Raw genomic sequence first — 10,694 nt, forward strand, 5'->3', positions numbered from 1 at the left:
CAAGGTTCCTCTCTTGCGGCAGACGGTGGCAAGTTCACCATAAAGCAAGATCTTAGGGAGGTGGTGGTCCTTCATCCTTTACACATGTCCTGCCCAACGCAGCTGTATTCTCAGCAACATGGCCTCAACACTCGTAACTTCTGCTTGTTCTAGAACAGATGTATTGGTCACATAATCTGACCAGTGGATGTTTAGGATTGTACAGAGACAGAGCTGATGGAAGCGTTCTAAGAGTTGCAGGTGGTGGCGGTAGATGACCCATGATTCGGATCCATATAAAAGAGTAGACAGTACAATGGCTCTGTAAACACTGATCTTTGTACTTTTCTTCAGGTGTTCATTTCACCAGACTCTTTTATGGAGTTTTCTGAAAGCACTGTATGCCTTTGCTAACCTGTTGTCTATCTCCCTGTCAATCTCACCATCCGAGGAGATGAGGCTGCCTAGGTAATTAAACTGCTGGACTGATTTGAGCTCTGATTGGCCAAAGGTGATATGGGGATGATGGAAGACTTCCTGAGGTGCAGGTGGATAGAGAACTTCTGTCTTCTTTAAACTGACTTCCAGCCCAAAAAGCTCAGCAGCCTCAGCAAAGCAGGATGTTAAATGCTGCAGAACTGCTTCTGTGTGGGCGACAAGGGTGGCATCATCAGCATAAAGCAGCTCCCGGACAAGATGGTTTAAGGTCTTAGTGTGGGCCTTCAGTTGCCTTAGGTTGAAGAGGCTTCCATCGGTACGATATCAAATGTAGATACCGTCCTGATCATCGAGGTCTGCCACGGCCCTTGGGAGCATCATGATGAAAAAGACTGTGAATAGGGTTGGTGCGAGAACACAGCCTTGTTTCACACCATTGGTTATTAGAAAGGGCTCAGAAAGTGCATTGCCATATCTGACTTGGCCGTGCTGATCCTCATGAAGTGAGATGATCATTTTAAGGAACTTGGGGGGACAACCTAAACGTTCCAAAATCTGCCATAGACCTTTTCTGCTCACAGTATCAAAAGCCTTGGTGAAATCAACAAAGAGCCATGAGAACAAATACCATGTCTGTGGTGCTCCTGTTGGCTCTGAAACCACATTGGCTTTCAGGTAGAATTCTTTCTGCTATAGCGAGTATTAGTCTGTTCAAGAGAATTCTTGCCAGGATTTTGCCAGCAATGGAGAGTAGAGTAATACCACAGTAATTTGAACAGTCTGGTTTATCTCCTTTCTTCTTATACAAAGTGATGATGACTGCATCACAAAGGTCTGATGGTAGTTTGCCTAGTTCCCAACAGTGCACCACAAACTCATGAACTTTAGCATGGAGTGCTTGGCCCCCATGTTTCCAGACTTCAGGTGGAATTCCATCAACCCCAGCTGCCTTGCCAGTTTTCACCTGCTGTATGGCCTTAAGAGTTTCTCCCATAGTAGGGGCAGTATCCAATTCATTCTTCACTGGTTGTTGTGTAATGTACTGAATTGCTAAGTCTTGAACTACACGGCTAGTTTTCAAAAGAGTCTGAAAGTGTTCAGACCATTGATTCAGAATGGAGGTTTTATCTGTGAGAAGCATTTGACCATCTGCACCGAGTAGAGGGCTTTGGACCTGCTATGTAGGCCCATATGCTGTTTTCAAGGCCTCATAGAATCCTCTGTGATCACCTGTATCTGCGCATAATTGTGTTTTTTCAGCTAGATCGATCCACCACTTGTTCTGGATGTCACAAAGTTTCTGTTGGAGCTTGCTGCATGCAAGATGAAAGGTTGCTTTTGTTACATGACAGGATGGCTGTGCAAGGTGTGCTTGGTGAGCAGTTCTCTTCTTCCTCAACAATACCTGGATCTCTTGATTGTTTTCATCAAACCAGTCCTTGTTCTTCTAGAAGGAGAATCCTAAGGATTCTTCAGAGGACTGCAGGATGCTATTTTTAATATGTTGCCAAAGTGCTTCAGGAGAGGGATCTATGGAATGATCTTCGAGACCAGTTTGAAGATTTGCCTGGAATCTGTCTCTCACTGTAGCTGTTTGAAGATTGTTAACTTGCAGTCTCCTCCTTGGGATACCACTCCTTTTAGGTTTGAACTTAAGGTTGAAGTTAAGTCTACAGCACACAAGTCGATGGTCTGTTTGACATTCTGCACTGGGCATCATGCGGGTATGGTGGACATCCCAAACATCTCTCTGTCTCACCAAGACATAATCAATGAGGTGCCAATGCTTGGATCTAGGATGCATCCAGGTTGTCTTCAGACTATTTTTCTGCTGAAAGATAATGTTGGTGATGGTGAGCTGCTGCTCCGCACAGAATTGTAGCAGAAGTCAACCATTATCATTGCAGTTTCCAACACCATGCTTGCCTAATACTCCTTTCCAGGCTTCAAAGTTCTTTCCTACTCTGGCATTGAAATCACCAAGGATAATGATCTTATCATCTGCGGGAATCTTTTGGGTAAGGCGATGCAGGTCAGTGTAAAACTTATCTTTTTCGTCAGGGTCAGCTTGGAGAGTTGGGGCATATATACTAAAGAGGACAACATGTTGCTTGTTGTGTAGTGGAAGGCGTACGGAGATAACGCGATCAGAATGACCTGTCGGCAGATTTTCAAGTTCAAGGACAATAGAGTTTTTAATCATGAAGCCAACTCCTGAAAGATGCCTTTTGGTTCTGGGTTTACCTGACCAAAAGAGTGTGTAACTGGCATCGTGTTCTCTAAGGCTGCCTTCCTCATGGAGATGAACTTCACTGAGAGCAGCAATGTCGATGTTGAGACATGACAGTTCCTGGAAAATTAGGGCAGAACGACGCTCAGGATGTCCACTCCCTGCAGTATCAAGCATGATTCTGATGTTCCAGCATGCGAGAGTCAATTTGGGTACACTTTTGAAGGCAGGTGTATGCCTTTGTCTCTTAATCTTTGTGTGACCGCATCAGAAGATGCCCGTTGGCTGCGGTTAACCAATCGGGTGAAGGGTGGAGATAAGCTTTGGTTAGGCCCCTTTTCTAGGCCCATCTCTGTGTGGAGCAAGCAGTGCTCTCCTTGAAAAAGGCTGGTTGGTCATTCAGGATGCTGCCGAATGAGACTGTCATCTCCGGGGTCAGTCTCAGGTGACCAATGTCCTGAACCGCCTGCATGCAGGGTTGGGTCTGTGGCTTCCAGTGCATCTTATCACCTGCCGTTTCGACCCTCACCTGTCACTACAGGGCTTTGCAAATGTGGGTAAAGCCTTCGAGCCTGTGCAATGGATTTTTTTAGGTGAGACGCAGCATGTGCAGAACTAGACCCACCCTTTAATCCTAAGGTTCATCTGCCAGGGCCTAGTGAGCTTGGAATTCTCTTAGCCTTACAGGGCTAAGTGAGCTCCATCTGCCTAGGTTTGGAATTAGAGTTGTCCTTCTCCTAGGATGACTGCTGGAAGGCTAGTGAGCCCATCATGCCCATGGACACGTTTTATCTTACCCTTCAGTTTTGACCTGTCTGGTATGGGAGACCCTGCCGAAGGCATGTACCATTGCCAGCATAGCTCACAACCTCATAGGGGCACACAAGCTACTTCCCCATTAATATGGTTAGGGTAAGTCTTTCGCTCCCTACTTTTCTCCCAGCCACCTATACTCGGACTCAGAGATGTTCCCAGGGACGTTCCCTTGCCCTGAGCACCCTTTCAGGACGCTATAGTTCCAAAGCAAACTGTTGCTGGGCAGCAGCCACAGGTGAGCAAAAAGTGAACCATTCCGGTCCCCTCACCCACCTGGGGTTCGGGTACCTCCCATGGCCCCAGCCCAGCCTAAACCCCTCAACCCCCTAGAAGAAGCCCCTATCCACCCTGACCTTACCCTCCTCCCACTGCGTTACCACAGATCTTCCATCGCACTGCTTACCCGTGACACCCCACGCAGGACTGCCCCGCCCACCCTCCTGCCAGTCTGGGGACCCCATGGCCCACCCATCCCTCTCCCACTCCCCCAGATTGGACGGGCAAACCTCTGTGAGCTCCAAAGTTCCTGCTCTCCTCTCCCTCGAGGGTGCAACCCCAGGCACCGCCAGGCAGTGCAGCACGGCGTGACCAGTACTATATTTGCTTTATTATATGAAAGTTTCTAACAAGCCTTTAAAGTTGTTACAATAGGATATTGCTTTTTCTTCAGATAAAATATAAATGTTCTGCTAAGAAAGGAGTAAAACCCATGCTATAAGGTTATATGTTAAACAATTTCTGCATACTTCCAAGCACTGTAAGTTAATCTTAGCATAGTGAGGGCACAGGTTTGCTATGGTGCAAGATGTGAAATGTTTATACAAACCACAGTTAAAAGAATTTCTGTGCTCAGTTCAAGAGTTTACACTTTCGAAGTCATTCCACCAGGGCATTCATCATGATCACACAGTTGCTTTGTCTGAGTTCTTTAATTCTTTCACCCCTCTGAAACGCAGTATTTAAAAACCTGTCACAAGGATTCCTAAACAGAGAAGGTCAACTAGGCGTTGTAATTGCATCTCTTCACCGAGAAAGCCATATGTAATCAGCTGAGCTGTGGCTCCAAATTGTTTTAAACTACCAACTCATATGAGTATTACCGGAAAGAGACCTAGTGCAACTGTCTGTAATGTCTACTATCTCTGTAATAAACAGAGTTATATCTATCATTAGCACTTAAGCTAATAAATACTGATGCTTTTATGGTACCTAAATATTTTTTTTCTAATGGTTGCCAGGACCGCTGCTCAAAGAGCTTGGGCACCCTGGCCTTGGTGCTTGGAAGTGGGGGGTGGGAGAGTAGGAGTGATACCGGCTCTCTGGCAGCACTTACGTTAATGTATTGGGTTTGAGAGGCAAGGTTGTGGTAGCAAAGGTGCTGCAGGGGTGACTTCTGTGAGAAGGTGCCAGAAACTGCCTCCATGTCTGACAGACCCAGCACCAGCCAACTCCAAGACAGACGTGCTGCTGACCAAACTGAGCCAATTGATGATGCTGGTATGCCTCTGAGGTAACATATTTAAGAAAGGTTGAAATCTTCTGCACAAGAGCAGCTAGGAGAGAGGAGTGAGGGTATGTGGAAGAAAGAGCCCTGCATACACCAAGGTCAGTGAAGGAGAAATTGAGGAAGTGCTCCACGAGCCAGAGTAGAGATTCTTCTGATCCCATAGTGATGATGATGCTGAAACAGGCTGTCCCTACATCTCAGAGGACCAGGTAACCCAAGGTCTGTCAGTGTTATTAAAATCTGAGGGGGAAAAAAATCATTGAATGGCTCCACTTTTTCTTCATCCTGATTTCCTAGGTGATCATCTTCAGCAAGTAATCTCCCAGTCTTTTCCTTAGACTTCCTTTACTATTAATGTACTTTAAAAAGGCCTTCTTGTTATGTGACACAACACTGGCCAGTCTCAACTCTTAGCTGCACTTTGGTCTTTCATATCTTCTCCCTGCATATATGAACCGTAGCTCTGTAACTTTCCTGCAAAGCCTGACCTTACTTCCACACATATAATTTCCTTTTCTGCTTGAGTTCCAAGACAAGTTCCCTGTTCAGCCTGATGTTGAACATGGTGGAATTGCCTGGTCCTATGCTTTTAAAAGGTGCTTCTTAAGAACTGATCAGCAGCCATGGACACAGAAGCCCTCAGAGGCAGATTTCACTGGGACTCTGCTAAGTAGCTCCCTGAGTAGCTTGAACCTTGTCCTCTTGAAATCCAGGGTAACAACTCTGTTGACCTCTTTTTCTCATTACACTGAAAAGTTAAACACAACCACTTCGTGATCACTGTGGCCAAGGCATACCACCACAACCCCCACGAGTCCTTCTCTATTCACAAAGAGCAATAATGTAATTTTTTTTATTACCTCTCTATGTTGAAACACCATATAAACAGATTGTGCCATATTGAAAATCTTGGTTTAATGTAATAGTGAAATTATTGATAGAATAAAATCTTAAAATCAAGTTTTCTATATCCTAAGATTAAAAAAAATCCGAGACTATAATTGCAAAGCTTACTTTTGTAAAAAGTCACATTTGGTTTGAACTGTCTGGTGTTACAAAATTTACTTATTTAGTAATCCTAAATAATTTCATTTTTTTCCATTGCAATATATATATACACAGATGATAGTAGAACTACTTAAAGAAATTTCAGTGTAAAGTAATGATAGGTACTAGAACAATGCAACAAGAAAAGGACTGAAACCAGTAATTCTGTTGTCATATCTTGTCTGATTTCTTTTTAATTATATTAAATAATCAGTATATTAATTTAAAGGTATTTAATTTAGTTTTACAGCAAAATGTTGCTCTTCTGGGTCCTCTTTAAGGAATGAAAAGATTTTTAATATCAGCTTGGTATATTCATTAACCTTGGTTTCCTTCTTCTAATACATGAAGGAATACAATCTCTAATTGTGATGTAAATGTTGTTTTTCCTTTCAGTATTTTCAAATTAAAGAGTTCAATGCTGATCTCATCTTTGGGTGCCCTGCCCTAACAAAGTTAAATCTGTGCAAATGAAAACATATCTTTAGGCTACATTAATGTCTTGCATTAAATACAGTAAGTTCTGTGTTGGTGTATAGCCTGCATAACGAAGTCACCTTCCATGGGACTTCTCAGGTTGTAATTCAGCATAGAATCTAGCCTGACTAAGATGCATAGGATAAATATTGCCTTATCAAACCCACAATTCAAAATTCTTAGTTAACCTCTAGGTGAAAATTTGTTCATATAAGCCACTTATAGCAAAATACCTAGTTTTAAAATATGTCTTCAGTGAATGTGATAAAATGTGTTTACTGTGTAGAATAATTTTAAAGTAGTTATTTTTTCTGATATAGAGCTTCTAATGGGCATTCTTGCTCACCTTGAGGAGATTATCTAATCACATAAATATATTTTATATATATATTCCTAAATATTTCAATGCAGTTTGTAATATTTTAAAGGTTGTGGAGTGTTTGGGTTGTTTGTTGGATTTTTTTTTTTTTCTAATGCAGTGATAAATTGAAAAATCTTTTAAACTTCCTATTTGATTTTTCAGACTTGGTGTTAAAAGCACCCACACCGTAACTGAATATACTGCATCTATAAGTCTGAAGATATCTAATTTTCCTATATTACCCAGTTTTTGGATAATTCATTTATTACCAGCTTCTACTTTTCTTCCAGATTTCCCCTGATTGAATGACATGAATCTTTTAGTTTGTAAATTTGCAGGATACAAGTATCATCATATTCCAAACAATTTACAGTTTACCTAGAGTGATGGCTAAAGATCAGCATGTATTACATCTATCACATAGCCTATACTAGAGTTCATTTTAATTTGTTTAAATTTAATTTAATTTAATCTCTCTCAGCCTACCCTTCTTCTTCTTCTGGCAGTTTAGGTACCTGGAGGGAAAGATGTACGTATGTCCAACCTCTGTTGACCGAAGCCTCCAGCTGGGGTCCTATAATTGTCTGGTCAAACAGGGCATACTTGTTGCTCTTGGAGTGGAGCTGGATGTGATCTTTTCTGCTTGTTCTGAACTTCTGACATTTTTGAGGCTGTGGATGCATAATGCATCTGTGTCAAAGAAAAAGGTTTTGTCACTATTTCCTTCGCAGTCATTTAATTGCTTGAACTATTCAATGGGCACAGGAATATGAGTAATTTCTTCTCTGCTTCTCAGGGTGGAAGATGTAGGTAGCTGAACCATCTGATTCAAAAGCAAACACACAAGTAACTATGTTCATCATTTTATATAGTGAAAACTCTGCAGTAAATGAATGGAAAGGAACAAGAAAGACATTTTAGAGGAGAAACTGTTACTGTCACTGGCTTGTACATAAAGGTGAAGAGGTCCTCTGGTATGTTTGTAACATCAACCCTCTCTTTATCTATTTTTCTTTTCTCCACAGAGCTTTTCTAGAAGCAGATAGTATAACCCTCAAGGCTACAGCATGTTGCTTTACTGTGTTATGTGTTCATATGGACTGAGGCAAGAGATATTTGAATTCCTTGGTGTTCACTGATTTCTCCTCATCAGCAGAGCTGAGAGAAGTACAGCACCTTAGCATTCTGTGGTGCCTGTAACATAAGAGATCATCTGCTTTGAACAAGTACTATCAACACAAAGTAACACCTTCAAGTGTCAACAGTATTACTCATAAGAGAATACATTAAGTATGTCAGTCCACCACCTGTGCTTCAACATTGAAAAACCAGTATCAAAGTATTATATTTAAGAAGGACAGTGCCAGATGTTGGTTCATTGTTGGCTTATTGTATGTAAATAAGATAAATTCCTTGTGCTTAATTAAAACAAAAACAACAACAACAACAAAACACACACAAAAACCCCAACACTGTTCTCAAAGGATTTGAAAACTGAAATCCATTTCTTTTACTAGCCAAGACAGAGAGAAGGGTAGTGGATAAAGATTACCAACTTTTGCATCCGCACTGATAAACTTGCAGGCCTCTGTATGCCTTCCCCCATTAAAAACTTCTTCTGCTAAGACCATAAGCACCTCAAACTGACAATTATTTCTTAAAGGAGATGAGCATAATGCTCTGGATCAGTTTATAGGTACACTACTAGAGAGACAATCAACTAGAGACAAGTTCTGTCATATCTTTTTTCCACTTTTCCTCTTTTTTTTTTTTTTGCCAAAGTACCTTACACTATGATGAATAACAATGAACTACAAAACTAATTATTAACAAATCCAGTTAGCTGATGCTCCAAAGTGGACTGCAGCAGATTCAAGTGCACTGGCTGACAAAAAGCCATGTATAGCACTTATGCCAAGGAATACTGACTATGAACTTGCTTATGATGATCCAAATTACTACAAAACTAACTAATCAAAACGTCTGCATACTTTTTATAACTTTCTGAAAGTCAGCCTCTTTTTTTTTTCCCAGTTTGATCAGAGTAATAAAGACTGAAAAATGTTAGAAGGTAGTAAAATTTTAAACCAGAAATTTCATCATATTCTACACCATTTGTACCATTTTAACCAAGACCAAACAGATTTTCATTACATTACTTAATCTTACTTTTCTTTAAAAATCTTTAACAGTATTTTCCAATGTTTTTCTAGAGATCGAGGTAGCTCTAACCAGCAAAGTCACTCAAAATATAACATGATTCAATCTGACGGAATGATCCTGCTGACTCAGTGGGATTTATCTTGGAAGTTCAGACAAAGTTAGTACACTCAAAAGAGAGTATAAGGACACAACTGATTTCCAGCAAAGTAGTTGAGTGACACTTATGTGTGTATCTGACCGGTTCTTCTTTTCATTTCACTTATTGCACCAGCGAACTGCCCTCTGGATATTTCTCTCATAGTCCATAGACTAGAAGGCTTAAACTTCATACAGTTTTTGGACAACCAAAAAACTTAATGGGAAGAGCATAAAATACACAAATTAGGAGAAATAAATTGGTATAAGAGAAGGAATCAGAAATTTGTCCCGTGACCCAATAACCAGAGCAACTAAATCCACAGAAATTGTAGTGGTCCTTGTTTATCTGTCTGTTTATCTGATATATTCAGTGAATCTTCAATTTGCTTATAAGGCACATATCACATGTTCGAAAACAAAGGCCGGTGAACTATTTCAGATGTGAGCAGATTTATGTTTTATCAAGACTGACTTACAAAGTTAGCTCCCAAAAGGCATGATTTTAGATTCCAGAAACATTAAGAATATTCAAAAGTTTTTGAAGAACACGCAAAATATTATTGTGAGAGTCTTGATAATTGAGAAATGTCTGGCAGATGTCTTTACAAACTTTCCAGAACAATGTACTGCCAACTCAAGGTAAATGATTATAATACTTTATCCAATTTTTAGTAGTGGGAACACCAAAATATGTCTCATAATGAGAAACAAACTTATTTTTTTATGATATAATATTTTAGCTGTGGTTTGTCTTTTGGACAGCCAGTGTTTGCTTTATTTAGTATTTAAGATTTATAAGCAGTTACTGTAATATGCCTACAAAATTATTATTGGTGAAACATTTCTATTGTGCATTCATTTCAAAATAATACTTATTTAAAACATCTTGTTTTTTCTTATCCCACTGTGAAATGAAACCTAACATCAGAACCTTAAAATATTCCACTATATTAATTTTTCTTCTTTATATTGCTTCAAATTGCTCACTGAAAATTCATGGAATTATACCAATAGGTTGCTTTAAAAGCTCAGACTCAGACAGTTCTGAAAGCTTTGTACTAGTATGATATGTAATAGTATGATTACATATCATATGTATATACGAGATATATATATATATATATATATGATACTTGTTAGTATCATTGCAGATAAGTGCTCTCTGCCTGCTTAGGAGTTGGGGAGCTGAATATGCACTAATGGTTAATCATGGCTATAACTCCTCCTATGGAAATGTCTGCACCTATTTTTAATTATTTACTAATAGGTTGCCTTTTTTCTTTTTTTTGGTTGGTTGGTTTATTTTGTTGCTTTGTTTGGTTTTGGTTTTGTTTTTTTAATGTAATGGACACCAACCCATTATATTATTTTTCAGAGATGAACTTTACTACTGTAGAAAATAAACATGGTCAGCTACTTTTTCCACTTCCTGCCCTGGTCATTCATGCTGTGGACCTGAGAGAGAATTGACCTTCTAGAATTATTTTATCTGTATGCAAACTTAAAAAAGAAATAGGTACTCTTTATGAATTAAACCA

General features: G+C 40.0%; 1 long non-coding RNA gene across 1 annotated transcript; it reads right to left on the reverse strand.

Moving 5' to 3' along the window:
• Positions 1 to 5,166: 5,166 nt before the first annotated feature.
• On the reverse strand, positions 5,167 to 9,438 carry LOC113943447. Its single transcript, XR_003526327.1, has 3 exons — positions 9,238 to 9,438; positions 7,400 to 7,545; positions 5,167 to 5,210 (listed from the first exon to the last, which is right to left on the reverse strand). It is a non-coding gene; the product is annotated as an uncharacterized LOC113943447 (long non-coding RNA).
• Positions 9,439 to 10,694: the final 1,256 nt, after the last annotated feature.

The sequence above is a fragment of the Corapipo altera genome, unplaced genomic scaffold (genome assembly GCF_003945725.1).
Source record: "Corapipo altera isolate COAL_440 unplaced genomic scaffold, ASM394572v1 61411, whole genome shotgun sequence".
Taxonomy (NCBI): domain Eukaryota; kingdom Metazoa; phylum Chordata; class Aves; order Passeriformes; family Pipridae; genus Corapipo; species Corapipo altera.